The sequence below is a fragment of the Colossoma macropomum genome, unplaced genomic scaffold, assembly GCF_904425465.1.
Source record: "Colossoma macropomum unplaced genomic scaffold, Colossoma_macropomum, whole genome shotgun sequence".
NCBI lineage: Eukaryota > Metazoa > Chordata > Actinopteri > Characiformes > Serrasalmidae > Colossoma > Colossoma macropomum.
The window spans coordinates 16,091,254-16,110,606 of record NW_023494806.1 but is presented as its reverse complement, the minus strand read 5'-3'; the positions used below and the strand labels follow the sequence as shown (position 1 = coordinate 16,110,606).

Below are 19,353 nucleotides of genomic sequence, written 5' to 3'. Positions count from 1 at the left end.
ATGGACTGACCACCTCAGAGTCCAGATCTCAACAGTTGATGTATTTGGGATTACTTAGATAGTGAGAAGCAGAAAATGCAAACAACTTCTAAGACGGAACGTTACAGGTGTGGAAAAATATCTCTGCAGATTTCTTAGAAAAACCGAAAGCAAGTCTTCTAAAACGAATGGAAGCTGTGATCAAAGCAATGGTTTGACACGCTAAGTACTGGAAAAAAGCTATTACATTTGGTTTAGTTATATTATGGTTCTATTATATAGTTATATTCTATTCATATAAAGGCTTAAGGTTTTTTTTCTTCATGCTTAAAACTGAATAAATTGTACTTAATGGCCATTTCGACTGGAATAAATGAAGGGTGCTCTATGACTTTTGCACAGTACTGTATATATTGCAAAAACCCTTTGATTGAGAAATCCCACTGTCGTTTAATTCATCTGCTTCCATGCACAAACATAATAATAAACCCCTTTATATGGTAAGTCATATGATCATAAATTTCTGCTCTATACACCTACATGCATGTGCACATACACTCTCACTTGTGTGAGAAAACCTTTTGTACACGGTCACTTATGTCATGTGAACGAACACACACGTGCATATGCCGACGTTCATGCATACACACTGGCATGCTCTCTGTGCACCTTCCACTATTTCTTCCCCCTTCCCCCACCCTCTATCGCGCATACACACATACACATGCGCACGCGTACACGCAAACCTCACACACACACACACACACACACAAACACACATGGTGCATGGCAAGGTGTAGCTCATACCACCCAGGAAATTAACTTGACATTTTATGGAGACCAGAAGAGGGGCCAAAAAATATATATGAGGAGGGGAAAAAAGGGAGGAAAAAAGAACAGCCACGGCACAGATAGCATAAAGCTGCTCCTGAGTCGGCCAGGGCTTTTTGCGGATCTGCAATGCAGACGGGCGCCGGGGTGGCCGCAGAAAATGAGCTTTTCCGTTTTTTTCGCCCACCTTCCTCTGGAGACGACGCCTCTCTCTCTCTTTCTTCCTCTCTGTGTCTCTCTCTCTCTCTTCTTTCTTTTTCTCTCTCTCTCTCGCCCCCCTTCCCTTGACGAACGCGTCGCTTCTATTTTCATATCCAATTCGGCCCGTCCCGTTGGTGGGGGTTCCGCTTGATGTGAGGTTAACGAAATGATAGAGACGGTGGGAAGAGGACAAAATCTCACCTCAGTCTAAGCTCCCAATTAGAACGATAGGCAGAGATGATGCAGGGGCGAATGAGGGAGGGACTGAAATTGGGGTAGGGCCACCACTGCCTGGCAGGCACCATTTATTTCCTATATGCATGTGCAAGAGTGGAGAAAGGTGCGTTTTCATATTGTCTCTGTACTCGCACACTAATGCACAGTTAAATCTGCAGTGTTGAATTCACTCTTACAGTGTTTTTTCATTTCCGGCTGCTAATTAAGTGTTAATTCCACATTGCAGGTGTTAACCCCCTAAACTCCAGACTTATTATTCAGTTACTCATCTTAAGGCATATTTTACAGTAACTGGTATCAATTGCTCAGCAGCTGTTATGAAGGTAATGTGTAAGTTATGTTTCAAGTTCAAGATTTAAGTTCATATAAATATGTAAATGAAACTACCTAAATGTAATAATGTAATAAAAATACATGTAGTTCTGCTTTTCCTGCGTTTCTTTTTTGTCCTGAAAATGCATAAAAACAAAATTGCAGGCTCTTCCCCTTGCTGCTTAATGCTAAAGAAAACACTGACAAAAACGCTGAATGAGAGAGATTTCGTGATTTTGGGTCAGTTTTTCTAACTGACCATTTCTTTATGCTTCCATATGCTCTTTCCACTATGAAGCTGAAGAGTGTGTCTCAGACGTTTGTGCTTTCAGTCTGAATGATCACATTCAAATACAGCCACAGCTAAGAAGCATGAATTAATTTATCATCTTAACCCCCTCCCCTTCTCTCTCTCTCTCTCCCTCTCTCTCTCTTTCTCTCTCTCTCTCTCTCTCTCTCTCTCTCTCTCCTCTCACTCACACACACACACACACACACACACACGTCTATCTGGAGCATCTCTGTGGTCGAATCCTGCTCTATTAGACATGCAGGAATGTTAACATCATTATGCATTATTGTAAGTGTCTGTCTATGCTTTCACACCCCCAGCCCCCTCTTTCTCGCACTATATATTGTCTGAGGAGAGGCCCAGATGAGAGCTTGTGTGTGTGTGTGTGCGTGTGCGTGTGTGTCTGCGTGCGTGCGTGTGCCCCCCACACATCTCAAATGTAGCATTGTGCCTTCTGTCTGGGGAAGGGCATTATTTTAACAGGCTTTCATGTGCTGCTGCACACAAATCACTGATCTTTCTGGATATGGAAGAAGTCCCAAACACACATACACACATGCATATAACAATGCACTGCAGTTGCACCACAAAAAGTGAACATCTAAGACAATGAGATTGTATAATTTTTTGTTCCAGATGTCACAGATGCTCATATTTGCCCACTAGTGTTTACCTATTAGTTAAGCTACACCTCCATAAAAACCTCAATCTAACACAAGTACTATCAGTGGTCATTTTGATATAGTTCCTCAGGCAGGGAGGTCATGAGGTCCAGTGCTGCTTATTTGGGTTTATTAGCGTACATATAAAGAGACATGCTTCATGTATAAGTGTTCATGTGCTATTACTTTTCTGCAGTTCTGACTCTTGTAGCTCACAACAGGATTTGCAAATACATTTGGTAAATGTATGAACCAATCCCTTCACAGCATCATACTCAGGTTTCAGGGCTTTTATCATGCAGTTATTTTAATGTCATTTCACAGTTACTATTATAAACTATACCTCCTATAAACTACCTTTTTAAACTATAATTTAAAAAAAGGCCCAAAAAGATTTTTTGGAACTCCATAGAAAATCCTCTTTTAATTCCCTAAAATGTTTAGAGTCTTTAAATAGGTCCTTTGACCATTCTTTTAAATGAATGTGAAGAACCTTTGTAAAGTTTAAATTTCCTTCACAGAATGTAAAGTTTCATGGCCAAATAAAGGTTTTTTCCTAGAACTGTATGTCCAAGCCAAGAACCATTTAGGAGCCTTTATTTTTAAGAGTGTATTTAGAGTGGTACTCCTGTTTGTCTGAAATTCTGGAAAGAAAGAGGAAATGGAGGAAGGTGACATGAGATGATTGCAGAGTGTGATTCTCAGGTGCCACGGCTTTTGCATTATCTTAGGCAACGACCATCGCAGCCGACCACAGGAATATTAGCATGCTAGTGGCTCGCATAGGGAGAGGTGGGAGTGGCCGATGCAAAGCAGGTGAAATTAACATGACCTCTTAGAGCCTTTCAACTTCATCTCCAGCATATGCAGGTGAGGATATTTAAAAGCGCCACGGCAATGGAAATGACCGCTTTGCAAAAGGTAAACAGCGAACCCCTTTGCCTTACGCCTCCCTTCTCCTTCGCGTCTTCCCCAGCCTCACCTCCTCCACTCCTTCCCTCTAGCTGCTGGCGATTTGCATACATTTGCATGCATTTTGTTATGTGCACAGCCTTTGTTCTCAGTATAAAATGATGATGCGGGTTAAACTCGCACTGCACGGCGTTGTTACACACCCCGCAGAACACTGCTACTTGGATATTTAATGAATGCGATGTTGCTCCATCATCTTTAATTATAGATCTCATCTAGATCTTTCTTTTTTTCTTTTTTCCGAAGAAGAAAAAATGGAAACATGAAAAAGGATCAAACGCTGATTAGGAAAAGCCTTTTAAATGTTCCAGAAATAAGCAAGGAGGACAAATATGCTGTGTTTGAGAGGGTGGACTGGGGCAGAGCTGAAACCAGGCATGAAATGTGAAATTATTCACTGAATATGAAAAATTGATATTACCAATGAAATTTAAATCATTTATACAAAACACCAGAAAGAAATTTATGGGTATGTTTTACACAGTATTATATTCACCCCATTGAAATGCTAATTATAATATCTCAATGCGACATGCATTGTAGGGACTGTTAGCTTTTTAAAATCATTTGAGACCATACGCCATGAAAACCAGAAGTGTCTAAAGCCCTCTCTGGCTTGGGCGTGGGCAGACATGTGGCACGCTGGAATCTATTGTCCTCGTGGGCGCTTTTCCTGCACCCATGGCTCACTGTAATCACGCAAGTACAGGCATGGGCCTTCATTAGCTCCTCGGGGCTAATGCTAATCACACCCCAGCAAGGTGCGTGAAGGGAAGGAGCCGCGTTATGCATAAAAGCAGCCAGGGCTGAGGCTGCACATGGCCGATAGACTAGAGTGGGGTGATGATAGTGAGCTGAGAGCATGCATGCTAGTAGTAGCAAGCTGAATTTGGAAAATGCGCATGTGAGGTGTGCGAGTGCTCCTAATAGGATGGGTTTGAAATGATTAGAGAAAGGCTAATAATAGTCTTTACCACTACGTGTGAGAGAGCTGATTGAATTTCGAACTGGAATGGTAAGAATATCTACACATTCACTGACATGAACAAATACATAACATTTATGCGGGTTAGACCACAGTCTATAGTAATATATGTAAGGATGTTTCTCTTATCACCATATTGAAATTCTTAATTCCTCATTTTAAAAAGAGTACATTTGGACAGTGTTACATCTTTAAACTTTTATTTGAACAAGAGCTGACCTCTACTCTAAAAACATAACCCAGTCTCCAGGCAGGAGGGCTTGTGGTTTTCAGAGCTTGACTGAATTTTACATTTTCTCTTTAATTGGCTTTTAAGAGCACATGTCTGACAAGCAGCGTTAGTAATTAACATCAAGTATTGCCTACTGAACCCCAAGCTCTTTCAGCTCTTCAGAGTAACATTGCATACAAGGTTATACTCAATGTTACATTCATTCATACAGTCTTAGAAATAAAATGCAATCAACTTCATTGCAGAAATGTAGAGGAAATCTAAATACTAGAGTGCTCTATAATACAATGACATTTATCATATGTCAGGAGAATCAGTGTGATGTTTTGAATGCATGTCGTGCAATTTGATTCTAAATTAAGATTTCTTTTTCGTCGCATGCTTGTATCAAAAACAGACTCCCACAAAGGAGATCTTGCGCAGTAATTCACATTAGTATCTGAATGATCTTTAGTTTCTTTTGTAAATGTACGTTTTGGAGGTTGGATAACAGAACAGTTGGCTACACTTATTCAGTTGTTTTGTAAAAACAAGAGCAGGCATAGTTTTAAATATTGTCAAAGTTAATGCCCTGAATATGTGCGTTAATTAACATCAAATTGTTGACATAAACAAATAGCAGACCTTTGACATCATTTTATATGGCAACTTTATAAAATTGGACTGGAATTGATGTCTTTGGCCTGGAGAAAAAGCAGTCCTATAAGCACATTGTTATAATAGACAACGAAATAGAGTGTAATCTCTCCAACAAGATTATTCAAACATACATGATAGTCATTTTTAGATATTTTTGTCAAATTTAAAGTCTTAGGCAGTGTAAGTAACAATCTTTTGGCAGAATTCTCAGGGTAGGGTTATTAGAGGATAAACATAACAAACAAAAAGCCCCTACATAGTTCATTTGGGAAGGACTCGTTACCACCGGGTGTTGGCTTGTTGTTATCATTTATATTTTTTCTTATCTATTTTTTATTGAACTCACCTTATGCTTGTTTTATTGGAAGATAAAGTAGCCAGCTCCATTCTGCCTCCTCTCTCTTCTAGTGGTAAGTTATGGTCATATTTCCCAGGTCCTGCAATGTAAGGGAAAAATAGAGTTCATAAATATTTTGCATTTCAAAGCTATAACCAAATGTTTCTGGTTTTGGATGATCCTTATAGGTTTTCACAACTGATGAAGGAAAAACTGAGAAAGTAAAACACTTCAGATGGTGCAGCTTGCATTCTAAATGTGTGCACAGGTCCAAGTTTGAAGTTCTGAAGTTCAAACTATTTCAATTTCAAATATACTATATATGTGTAGAGAGATGTCAGCTATGGTTGCGTGGCTGTCACCTCCAAATATATTATTGGCTGATGGTTCCCTAGAGCTCTACAGCTGTGCATTCTCTGGAGTCATCAACCAAGACCCACACACACACGCATACACGCACGCACGCACAAACACTCCATACAATGCTATCCTCTTAAATGCATTTTTCATCAAACACCCTTCAAAATAAAGATTCCTAAATGATTATTCGCCTGGATATACGGATTTAGTTAAAATTGTAATTGATATGGAACCTTTATATTATGTAGACGTTCTTTAAACTTGCACTCACGTTCACAAAAGTGGTTGTTCTTTTATGGCATCATTTTTTTAGGTATATATTTCTAAGGGTGTATTTCTTTGATTAGTTGTGTGTGATAGGCAAAAGTAACCTGAAATATATTACAGTATTACAGAAGAATTCAACCCTATAACACTAACTTTTGACTTGAGATGTCCTTGATTGCATGTTTATGTTTGGAGTGTCTTGAGTGCAAGATTTAGCAAAGAAAACATGATAAGAAACAGATCTGGTTTGAGGTACACTCATAGCCAGTGGGCATTTGGTTTATCTGTGTTTGCAAATATACCAAGTTTTTTTTTTTCCTGTACTGAATTAAAGTGGCTTTAATATGGAAATATTTAGCGGTTCTTAGCAGTCATACATTTTTGCGCTACCTAATGGCCACCCTTGGTAACCTCTTCCAAAACCTACACTATTTAAACCTGTAGTGTATGACTTTTTAATGCTTGTCATCATAGCATGCTTCTATAGCGAAACAGGCTCAAAAATAGTGCAGGCTATGTCCATGTGATGCTGGCTTTCTCCTAGCAGATGTCAAAGGAAGAATGACAGATGTCAAGTTTTATTAAGCTACAGTGCCCGGCTAGGCACTGGTTAAACTTGTTCAATTCTGCTTGCCAGTGGACAATGGACTGACATGAAGCCATTTTAGTTGTTAGTACTTATTTAGTTACTTTTACATGAGAAAATAGATAAAAAAAAGTCTGTTCAAAAGAAAATACTACAGCTCTTTTGTTAGGCATGGTTGCTTATAACACATTCATTACTGTATAATAGCATCTTAATAAACACAGTATCTCACCTGTACATTTAATTTCACCTTGTCTAGTAGTAACATTGTCAACAGTAACAAGTGTTACTGTTCTTAGCCTAAAGTACACAGACTTCTGAAATTTGTTATCAATAATAAAAGGTCACAAGGACAAATTATGAATAGCACAGTAGGTTTAATAAAATTCGTTCATGCAGACAAAAACAGCAGTTTTATTTATTTTGCATGTGACAAAAGAGACAAACGGGTTCATTTTTATTCTTGCTTCTTATAAGGAACTGTTGATAGAATAACTGTTTACCAATAAAGCCCCAAATAAATTGAAGGGTTTTACTCAATGACGTCAAACAGACAGAGAGAGTGAGTCTGGCACCATTGTTTACGCCGGACCTGACTATATTCACAGAAGCGGTCCTCACATTAGTCACAACAGCTACGATGCACTTCCTCTCTCATGACATATTTCCTGTCTCTGCTTATAATTGGATGATGCTGAGCCCCAGTTTCTGGAAAAAAGCAGTGACAGTTCCCCTGCAAAATGATGAGGGGAACAGCACTGGTACCGAAGCAGCTAAGCAGGTCCATGTGTTTGTCTAGCCTGCAGGATGTGTTTTTCTGGGCAAATTGCTCACGGTGTTGGCAGCCTGTGAGACCACCCATCCCCCGCCACGGTTCCACAGCCGGGGTGTCTCGAGTTATTGCGTCTCCCTGCCAGCAGCCCACCCTGACAATCAGCAGCTACTAGGCTGTATGAGGGGCGACTGCTCTAGCATGGAACCAGGTATGATTCCCCACTGACAGTCTGCATCTCGTCTGCTGGATGAAAAACGAGAGCTGCACAATACACATTCACACATTCACATACAGGCACGCATTGGTGCCCAAAGCACATGAATGCAGTACATGGATCATGACCAGATACAAACAAAAGCACTTAGTGACCATTTCATATGCACTCAAAATATAGTTGAGTTATCACAGATGTCTAGGGAGAAAAACCTTGTGTACCAGTTGGACAGTGCAGTGAACCTTGTATATGCTAATGCATCGGACAGTGAAATGCCCCTTTCATATTGTTGCTGTTGTAACAAAACCTTGTAAATGTTATTGTGTGTTAGAACTTTATAGGAGAAGCAAAGAAGTGCTTAACTTTAAAGTGGGTTAATATAATGATACTTTATTTCAAGTAATTGTGGACCATTTTTATTGGTCCCTTCATCATGAAATCTGTATCACAATGCAAACAATTTTTAAAAAATTGTACAGTGGTAAAGAAATATACCTGTGCTGGACAATGAAACAAAATCTTGCATTACAGAAATGGAACAGCTACCTAAATTAGAGCACTTTACAATTTTAGCCAGTCTGCACAACACAAAACTGACCAGACTACACTAAACTCGCATGCGTATTCTATTCAGAAAATGTGAAAATAATTGTGGCGGGCTGTATGTGCGATTATGTATCTGGTCAGTTCTCCTTTGGCCACCCTCCGTGCCCTGTCGTCTTATTTCCTTGACGTGCCAAGCGCAGGAGACTCCCTCATCTGCCTTTATTAGCCACTGACAGGTCTGACTTAACACATGCAGGAATTTAATTACACTCTTCTCATCTCTGTGTCTGGGGGGTTCCACACATAAGGTGTGTATGAGTGAGTGAGAGAGAGAGTGGGTACGTGTGGGTGTGTGTGAGAGGGGGAGGCAGGGAGTTTTGCAAACACCCGGGTAGCACACTTTCACACTAATTAACACTATTCAGACATCCTGGGGGTGCGACCACAAGATGTAGTCAGGAGGATATTTACACGCATGCACGCCAACCCTCACAGCTAACAGGAGAGTGCATTTGAAGATAAACGTCGAATTGTACAAACATACGTAGGTGTTGCAAGCATATAGGGTTTCTTGGGAGACGTACACATCCTTGTGCTCTTGCACCTGACTGATTATAGCAAACTGTTTCAGCTATACATGTGAACAGACACATGGCTAGTGTCATTATTAACCCCTTAAACTGCAGGGTTATTCAATTACTAATCATAAGATTCAGTAACTACAGTGATTTATTTGATAATGACTGTAGCACTAATATGCAAGTTATGTGGTCAATACAATGAGAAGCTGAAGTGTGGGCCCACAGATGGATCCTTAGAGTTTAAGGGGTTAACATCATTACTGATCACCACCTGCAGCAGCCCATGCGATCAAAAGCCCGTCTCTGTCTAAAGGTGAATTACACTAGCCCATTTGGTCTAGATAGCATGTACTGGAGCTGTCCAGCCAATGTGTCCATGCCTCACTGCCACTTCCCCATGTAAGACCTTGTCTTCTCCAAAGCTCCCTTCAATGCTGAATTCAGAGGCCTCCAAAGAAGCCCATTACTGCATGACTGTAGGAGTGGGCGCTGGTGGTAAAACCACGCAGTGCACATTCCAGGAAAAGAAGCAGAAAATGAAGCCCATGCTTTGTCTGCACTTCCCTGCTCCCATTCACCCCTGGCAATTACCTGGGCGAGCTACAATAGTGCCTGGCCTTGGTCTTTACATCACCATGCATAGGAGATATGCGCCTATCCTTTTTTCCTTTTTTTATCTTCCTTTTTGCCACCTAACTCCACTTAGGGATGCTCTCGGTGCATGCATGGCCACTATTGTATGCCTGCATATACGCTCACAATTGAATATGAGTGCGCATGTATGCACTAATCTGCATTTTGTAGAAGCATGTGCATGAGTTGATGCGGGAGCCGTGCATTAGGGCTCATTTCGTGCACACTTGCCACAGCGGTGCCACGAGGGCTTGTGAAGATGAAAGCGAAATGCAAATGGCACTGGCGCTCGCCACGTTCCCCTGTTCTAAGCAGACACCTCTGAAATAATTAAGACACTGGAGTGGATGGGGCCGGGGGCGGGGAGCGAGGGGCTTCTTGGCTTCTGATGGCCTAAGCTGGAGAGAAAGAGCAACAGGACTGAGACACAAAAATTAAATTGGTGACTGGGCTTCAAAATGTATTGCCAGAAAACACCATAAAAAAAGGAACCCAGACTTGGGTTCCTTCCAGACTGGGCCTAGTCTTGAGTTCCTTACTCTCATAACTACATAACTTGCATATTATTTGCATATAATTTGGCTTAATTACCAAATAATTCATAGTAGTTACCAAATTTTAACGATTTAATTTGGAAAATTGGTTATAAAGATAAATAACCAAATAAAAAGTATGTTTAGGGTTCAGTGGGTTAAGGCTGTTTTGTCTGCTTTTAGAGTCAGTGTCAACAAAGCGCCTAGCATTATCTGGCAGCAACCGCCATCTATTAGCGATACAGGCATGCCATCATCATCTTTAGCATAAGTCAGATTAGAGACGCGTGGATTTGAATATAGATGTAATGGCTTACCCAGGTCCTAGCCACAGGCCAGGGCTCGGCACAGGACGAATAAATATTCATTCAGAATTTCCAGAGATCTCATGGAGCCGTAGATGAATACGGAGTTGCGATAAAACGCATTGGATTCCACCCTGTGTTAGAGGATGGCGCGGGTGTTGCACAGGATAAGGTGCGGCCGCTGCTCACCATGAGCCATTCGCATATGTAGCTGACAGTAATGGAGGGGGGGGCCAGTCTGTGCATGCAAATGAGCTGCTCGGCATGCACAGCATCATGCAATGGCAGCTAATTTTGTAATTGTAACGCGAGGCCGCGCCAGCGGACATTTTAGGTCTACCCTCTTCCGCATGCTCACCACTGCCTAAGCCCTTTAAGATGGTGGCACCTTGAAGGAAGCAGTGCTGCTGTACTGAGGCAACCCCAGCCTTCTCCTCTGCCCCAGATCATGGGCAGATCGAGGGGCACCCTCTGCTTGCCCTTACCTCCACCATCAATTTTTAATCCCCCATCCTTCTAATAAGGATATTAAGCGGGCAGCTCTGGGTACCCCCACCCCTGCCGCTCCGCATATATGCATGAGACAGCGCTCATCAAATCTGCATAAAATCCAGTGATTCTAATGTAAGCACAGTGACGTGAAAAACTTGCCGTTTTCAGTGTATGACGTGACAGGTGCAGGCCCTTAAATCATTTAATTGCGGCCTTGTGCGTTTGCATACGGAACCCATTCACAAACCAGCATAAAGCCAGTTCACACCATATTTGACAGCCTTTTCATCTCTTAAATCTGCTCTTGTTAATTCTGTTCCACCTAAATTTACCACCACAGGTAATTAGGCATTTTGTGAGGTTGCATTTTAATCAGTGAAAACTGAAATAGCAATATTTTATATGTGTAACCCACGTAAGTCAGCTTGTACTAGAGAATATTTTTTGTCACACAGAAATAGGTTGTATTACCTTTTAAAAAAAAACAAGCCTATGCCCTGCTGCCGGTTATTTGTAATTAATACAGCTAAATAATTCATTGGCATGAAATGCATTATTTAGACTCTTTCATCTGACAAGTTTGAAGGGTATTTCAATGCAATTATAGTAATTTATTTATAACATGAGGGCATTTGCATAATCTGAATTCAGCAGACTGCTGCAGAATTCAAATGGACAGTCAGCCAGCCAGCTTCACTTGAACACTATAAATCCACCGCTAACACATTCACGCAGCCTCGCTTCTGTACTGTCGAAAGTATTTGTGTTTCAGAGCAACGTTCTGATTACAGGACTGCAGCTATATATTAATGATTATCACAACGCAGAGCCAGTGTAATAGAGTGACAGATATTTAGGTTGGAACAGGGTAAGCACTTAAAAAGAGCTAAATCATTCATCAAGTCTTTGCAAGGTTTGCTCACCTGCTCAGTATGTGTTGAGTGTATTGAGCCAATTTAAAGCTCTTACCATGAGCTGCATCTATCTCTTTCTAAGAGGTGCTTCCAGGGAATGTAATTAATACTAACATTGAAAAGAACAGGGCTAAAGGCTGAACTATCAGATATCTGAGGAAGGGGAAGGTTTGATCATTTAGATGAGTGCATAACCAGAAATCCTGCAAGACCGTTTTCCCATTTCCTTTATGCAATTAAATCAATGTTCAGCTGAGGTACAAAAATTTCAATATCACTAAGCTGTCCAAACACAAAATTATGCTACTGTCCTATAAAGTGTGAATTTCTATATATATATATATATATATATATATAGTATGTATGATACTAAATTGCCTGCAGTGTTCTTCTTCTTTTATGCTTTGAGACTTAGAGAGCATCACATCAAATGGAAAAACACTTTGCATCACCCGAGTGTGATGAATCAAGATTTGACCAAAGGGAGATGGAGCACTGGGGCGTTGTGTAACACACGTTGAAGGGGCGAGTGACACACATGGCTGTTTTACGCATGCGTGATCTCAGACCCACATAAACACGCACACCATCATTCTCTCACACACTCATTTTGCACAGGCTCATTCATACAGAATCAAGAACTAACTGAGATGCATATACGCTCATGTACACACGTGTACACACATGCATACAAACACCCTCTTTCGCACACTGCCAGCATGCGCGCTGTGAGCTCACCTCTTGTTGCCACAGCGACACCAACCAATAAGAGAAGCAAGGCACATGTGACAACGACCTGAGAGAAAGAGGGGGCGGAGTTATACCCAGCTTCTCACAGCATTCTGCTTGTTTAAGATGTCTACTCCAGACCACCTTGCCACTTTGCTTAGAAACTTCTAGCACTGAACAGTCACCTAGTCAGCTGGGAACTGATATGCACCCCTGATAAGTCAATAATATCTACACTTCCAGAGCACAGACAACTACAGACTAGTAGACCATCTAGTTCAAAGCCACTTAAACACATTGCAAATACTTTTACCATGACAAAATACTCTTTATGAAAACCAAAATATAATAAAAAGATCTAGTGGAACATTTGTTCAGCTTTCCTCCAACTACTCACTATTAAAAAGCACAGAACAGGCCTTAAAGCAGGCTACACACCACAGAGAGCACCTTAATGCAGGTAAGAATTTGTTCTTATTGCAAGTGCAAAATATTAGAGCATGTCTGTATCATCACTATCCACTATCCTATAACTTTATAGCTCAAATAAAAAAATGTTTATGTATTATATAATTTATATGCATGAATAGGTCCTCTAGAAAAATAACATTTAACGTGCAATATCAGGTGGTATCAGGAGGTATTTCCTGAAATTTATTACACCCTAAAAAATGGTTCTTCAATGGTTCTTTGGTAAAGGCAATGGTTATATATGGAGCCATGACAACTCAAAGGAAAATTTAAATGCATAAATAGTTCTTTACATGGTTAAATGGTTCTTCTCTATAAGGGAAAACCTATTATATACATGGTTCTTTAAAGAACCTTTTTGCAAAAGGTTTCTTTATAGAACCCTACTAAAGAAGTCCTCTACTATTACAAGTTAAAGAAGCCTTTTAGCTAAAAGTTTAATATATCAGTATTGAGAAAGTCCATCTTAAGCTGAATTTTAAATCAAAACGCCAACACTTAGAGTTAGGCTAAATGCTGATTACAGGCTAGTGGAGACTTTTCGGTATCAAAGCCGGAACAGCAGCCCAGACAGGAGGCCTTGCAGTTGAGGGAAGTGGAGTAGTCCAAAATATGAAGATTGCTCACCCAATGAATACTGATAAGCTGCCTCGGTCGCCATGGTTATACAACTCAGCCAATCAAAAGGCAGGAATTTTTCCCTGCACTGTAAATGTGCCAAAGACACACACACACACATATACAGACACAATCAAGAAACCTTTCACACAGGACAGCCTACTGGGTGAATATTCATACATTTGCAGACCGGCCTGAGCTTTGTAAGCCACATACATAACAGCCACATATTCACATCAGATGTGCACCAGAGAGACTGAGAATGAGAAGATGGCAATCTTTATCTCATTTCTCGCCTTAAAAAAATTTCAGGGCAAACCCAGTGAAATTAAATCTCTTCCGAATCTTATGTGACAGCCATGAAAAGCACCTGGCAGAGGTAGATCCTCATAAACCTGAACTGAAATTCCAGCATGCATTTTTTTTTCTTTCTAAGGAGCATGTCACACCAGCAGCTATTCTACACAGGCCACATACTGTCTTTGCAGAATGCTGATATCCTTGAGAAACGTGACCCATTTCTATCACTCAAAGCATGTGGCACTGCAATAATGAAAGACTACTTCAAATATGATTTGCAGAGATTCCAGACCACTCACAACCTTTCTGCAGTACATCCCTGCATTAAATTGCAGTGGTGACATTTTGAATAGATTGAGTGACTTTCTCACCCCTGTGCCTACAAGGCTTGCTTTGAATGGGCAAAATGAAGGGCCAGCCAGCATAGACGTTGAGGGGGGAAAAAGATAATAAAATATTATATAAATAAAACCAGGGAGAGAACTGATGACTGCAAACAAGATCAAATGTGTGTGAAAGAACTCAATGTTTGACTGCTAAGGCTGCAAATACGTACTCAATATTTTCTAAACAGATAGTCTGAAGGCAAGTAAACTTGCTGTTCAGGAATAAAATAGTAATAATTAGATTTCCCTGAAGTGTACAGAAAGAAAGCCACCTCAACAACGTCTACTACACTCCTTCACCCTCACAAGTGCAACTCAGCGAGGAAATTTAGCTCCACCACTTAACTCGGTTCAAGTTCTTAACACGACGGTGACATGTGGAGTCCTGAAAACAATGAAATCTATTCAAAAGACGTTTAGAGGAGAATTTCACTGGGCAGTGAATTGCACTTATTCAATGCTGGGCTGTTCTCAGATTTTTTTTTTCTCTGAGGCATTGGCTAATGGCGCGATACTGAAGGCTTTCCCTGAATAAGAGACACTTGGGTTTGCCTCTGGTGGGACAAAGAAGATGAATAAGTATTTTTAAATGTATTTATTTTTCGTGTTAAATGAAGCCTGCACTTCAGTCTAGCATGTGAGTATAACAGTTAAGACTATTAATAATAACGCTAATACTGTAAATAACAATACTAAAGCAATTAACGCTATTAACAGTGTTAATATTAATGATAGTAGTAGTAATAAGAAAAAAATATGATTTTTGTTTGTGATAAATAGAGGTAATCTATCATTCTATAGGCCATTCCAAATGGCAGATTATTATAAACAGGTTATGACCCCATAATACAGTGTATAAAATGCATTTATTATTATGTTTTCTAGCCACTGAATTTCGTCGTAATTTTAATAAGACGCTCTTCTGCTTTATTCTTATTTAGGCCTATTAAACGAAGCAAAGCTCGTGTGAATTCGTGAACAAGAACGAGGCTCGTGTGAATTCGTCTTCTCGGTTGAGCAGATTATATTTTAAGCGCCATGCAGTTGTGATAATGTAAGCAATATGAAAGGGCGTCAGGGCCAAATAAAAGGAAATAAAAGCCGGGGAAAAAAAATCTCACACTTCTCAAGTTCAAATACAAATGCGAGAACAATGGCGGGTGATGTCATCTTTTCAGAAGAGCCTTCTTTAGTCTGCAGCCTCCAAAGGAGAACAATAAAATAGGCTACTTTAATAAAGAATAAAAAAAAAGAAAGAGAAATACACACACACGCACAGAAAAAATAAGCCCTTGTGTGAGTCAGGCTGCCCACGAGGCCTGCAGCAGCACCGGCTCGGTTCAAGCCCATGTGCGCGTGATGCCGCTCTGTGGGGCCAAGTCTAGTCTGTCCTAAAGGGATGCAGATGAGTCTGGTGCACTTGACGTCTTTTTATGACCTGTGTCGCCCCATCACCGCCCCCCCCCAACTCCATCCTCCCCCCCTCACCCCCATACCCCACCCCCTCCTACCCAGACCCCTCAAGCTCTGTCTGTCATATCCGCGTTGGCCTATGGCGCTGAGCGTGGGAACGGCAGCGGCCGCCCGTTCACAGCTCCTGCGCTCCGTTTAACGGAATCCATTAAAGGAGGAGCGAGTCACTCCAACGCCCCCCCCCGCCCCCCCAAACTAACACACACAGACCACAGACACACTCACACACACTTTTTGTCAGCTCTGTATATGTCCTAATTATTTGTGTTTGGGATGCCAGCGACGTGGCCTGGTCCAAAGGCGAGCGAGCTGAAACGAAGGGGGGAACGTGGGCAGCCGCGCACGTGGCTCAGTTTGCAGTTTTTTTGTATTTATGCAAGTGTTAATAATAATAATTATAAAGTCAGTAAATATGTGCAAGTTTGCTAGTTGTTAGGTATTAATAAATAAGTAAAAGTAAGTATAAAATAATTAGAAAAGTATAAGAAAAAAATATAAGATGAAAACCCTTTATACCGTAGTGATGATAGTGTGTGTGTGTGTGTGTGTGTGTGTGTGTGTGTGTATATATATATATATATATATATGTATATATATATATATATATACGTCCTGTTAAATCCCCCACGCGCATTTTGCCATGCCAAACTTTTCAGTCATAACAATCCCATACTTTTTCTTTCATAAACGTCCATAAGTTGTGGAGCATCCACTGGGTCCGATGAGTCTGGAGGCAGTTTTTACTTTCGGTTATCTAGCTTTATGACGACCAACACACTCATACAGCTAGATAACCAAAGATAACAACTCGCTTCCAAAATCCGCGCCAGTAATCCAGTCGCACTTTCCAGTTCTCGGCTTGAAAGTGGGCAAATCCACACGGCCCAGTGGTGTAATTCGAGCCAGTCACGGAACTCCTTCATGATCAACTCGTCCAACGTTGTCCTCGTTAATTAAAAAACACACAGCCTAAGCCCAGCAAAGTGGAGCTAAACATGACGGTTTTCTTCAAAAAGGTCAAGATTACAAAAAAACACCCAGATAACAGCCTCGTAATTCCTCAGTCAGCGGTTCCCTCTTATGCCATAAAACAATATCAGAGTTGGAGTTGAGGCGCAGTCGTCCCTCTCACACACACACACACACACACACTCACACACACACACACACATGCGCGCGCGCACACGCGCTCTCGCACGCACGCGCAGGCCTTCATTAGCATTGCAGATTGGCCCTCAGTCTCACAGTCTCACAAAAGGCTCCTCTGGTGCTGTTAGCCAGCGGTAGAGATCCCACAGCGGCGAGCTTATGAAGAAGAAATCCCTCTCCAGCACTGACATATAATAACAATAACATAATAATAATAATAATAGGTTTTAGAAAAGAACAGCGGACGAAGAAATCGCGTCGTCTCGGTCCTGAGTGTTAGCTCGGAGATCGCTGGGAAGCTGAGAGGAGGAGGAAGAAGAGGAGGAGGAAGACGAGGAGAGAGATTCCGCCGCGCGCTACCTCTGCTGCTAGCAGTATGTGTGTGTAAGAGAGAGAGGGGAGGAAACAGAAACACGGGGGCCATCTCAGGGAGAGAGAGAGAGGAGGAGGAGGAAAAGGAGAAGAAGAACAAGGAGGGTGGTTTGGGGGGGTGTGTTGGAGGGGTAACGGCGACCAAAAACGTGGAACAACCGCGAGGAGGTCAAAGGTCTCGGACCGCTGGGGAGCGTTCAAGGTAATGATGATGTCGACGAAAACGAAGACGAGGCTGCAAGCTCGAGCTGGTGCCGCTTTTTTCCCGCCATCGCCACGCGCGCCAAACGCTGTGGAGGCATGTTATTGGCCGCGGTGTGGAGGGAAAAAACGAGGAAAAAAATCACCAGAGAGATGATCAGCGGATTAGCAAGGCTGAGGAGAGAGAGGTCGTCGAGAAGATCGTCGCTTTTCGTGAAGAGGGGCGATTTGTGTGTTTTTTTTAGAAGGTCCAACGACACATCTGAGGAAAATGGAGGTACGCCGAGGACTGCTAGCAGGTTTTCTGAGGGGAAGTAGTGCTGTGAGAAGAGAGGTGGTCGTGTAGCTGTACTGGAGCCTGGCCTGGTCGTGTCGTGATGCACTGTGAGTGAGGATGGCTGTGTGCTGTGGTGGTGAAAGGGCAGGATGTAACGTCAGATGGTCGAGCTCTAGTTTGACCATGTCCTTTTTCAGACAGATTCCCATTAGCATTCGGCTGTTTTTCCGAAGGTTTGGGTAGCGAGCTAACAGTGAGCCTTCTGCTTTCAATTTTAATACATTTCAATTTAGGTAATAGACCTTCAATCTGTGAAAAAGTGTCATGTTGGTGTCACTAATAGGATATATAGGCTATAATTGTGTGTGTGTGGGGGGGGTGGGTGGGGGGGGGGCGGTGCTGGAGAGCGGGCAAATTGCTAAACGTGGGAAAACAATAAAAATCTCCTTCATCACGTGTGTCCTCAATTCATTTTCCTGTCACAGTTCATCTGAAATTACCTGAACGCCTATCATACATATCGCCGTCTATGACTGGAGGCCTCACCAACACAGTGCTACCGTACCAAGAGGGGCTTTTATTTTAAGCTATTTGTGCCATTATCCTCAACTCAAACATATCCCCTGAAGCATTTAGCTCAATTAATAGCGCGGTGTCCACATAGCAGGTGTCAGAGCTGAAGTAGGCTAACATAACTGCCATCAATTTCCCACTCTCGACCCTGCAAAGATAGCCTATAATTTCAGAGCCCTAATTTTGCTCGCCCACTACTCAGTCTGCAGGGAAAAAGCCAAAATAGATTTAATTAGTTAGTTGATGTGATGGATCTGTGACTGAATTGGCTCATGAGAGCGATATAAAAAGGCGGCCTCCATAACACTTAGGCTGAACCCTAAGGCCCTGCAGCTCAGTCACATTCAGCCTTGATAGAAGCCTCCATCAACCAGGGCTGGCCAATAGTTTACAAGTTCAAGTTCAATAAGCCTTAAATTGGCCTTGATTTACGTGGATTAGAAAACTTTAACCACATTTACAGCCCTAATTCATGTTAGCACTTTCAATATCGTACATGCGTTTAAGACACATTTGAATATGACTGTCTCAGTAAGAGCTGTGGTAACTTAATGGTATGATTCTGAAATTAGTTATCACGCTAAAAAGCTGAGGAGAGAGGGAGAACTCAGTATACATAATCCACCGTCAAAGAAGCACAAGCCCCAGACTGGGTTACACCCCAATGCAGCAGGGCAATGTCACAAACACTGCACAGTATTGTATAACTGAGCAGTGGCCAGGAGGCCTGTTCAGAGCAAAACGGCTGCTCATGCTGGCTGGGATATGGACGTGACATTGACCCTCATCACAGTAGGATCTTCAAAATGCATTACTCTGTAATTACTCTGTTAATAATGAGCTAGACCAAAAACACTGGGCTAAGTAAACTAACTTAGGCCGGTTCTTAGTGCCACCTAGATCTTTTGGAAATTAAGAA

General features: G+C 41.7%; 1 long non-coding RNA gene across 3 annotated transcripts in view; it reads right to left on the bottom strand.

Annotated features, from left to right (window-relative positions):
- LOC118827518 overlaps positions 1-19,353 on the bottom strand; it is a 42,168-nt gene that overhangs the window by 19,964 nt on the left and 2,851 nt on the right. For 2 of the 3 annotated variants that reach the window (XR_005008871.1, XR_005008872.1), the window contains exon 2: positions 5,689-5,779. This is a non-coding gene — a long non-coding RNA (uncharacterized LOC118827518). Of the gene's footprint in view, positions 1-5,688; positions 5,780-7,726; positions 8,039-19,353 lie in introns of those variants that run through there. The other variant, XR_005008873.1, reaches the window with a different exon arrangement.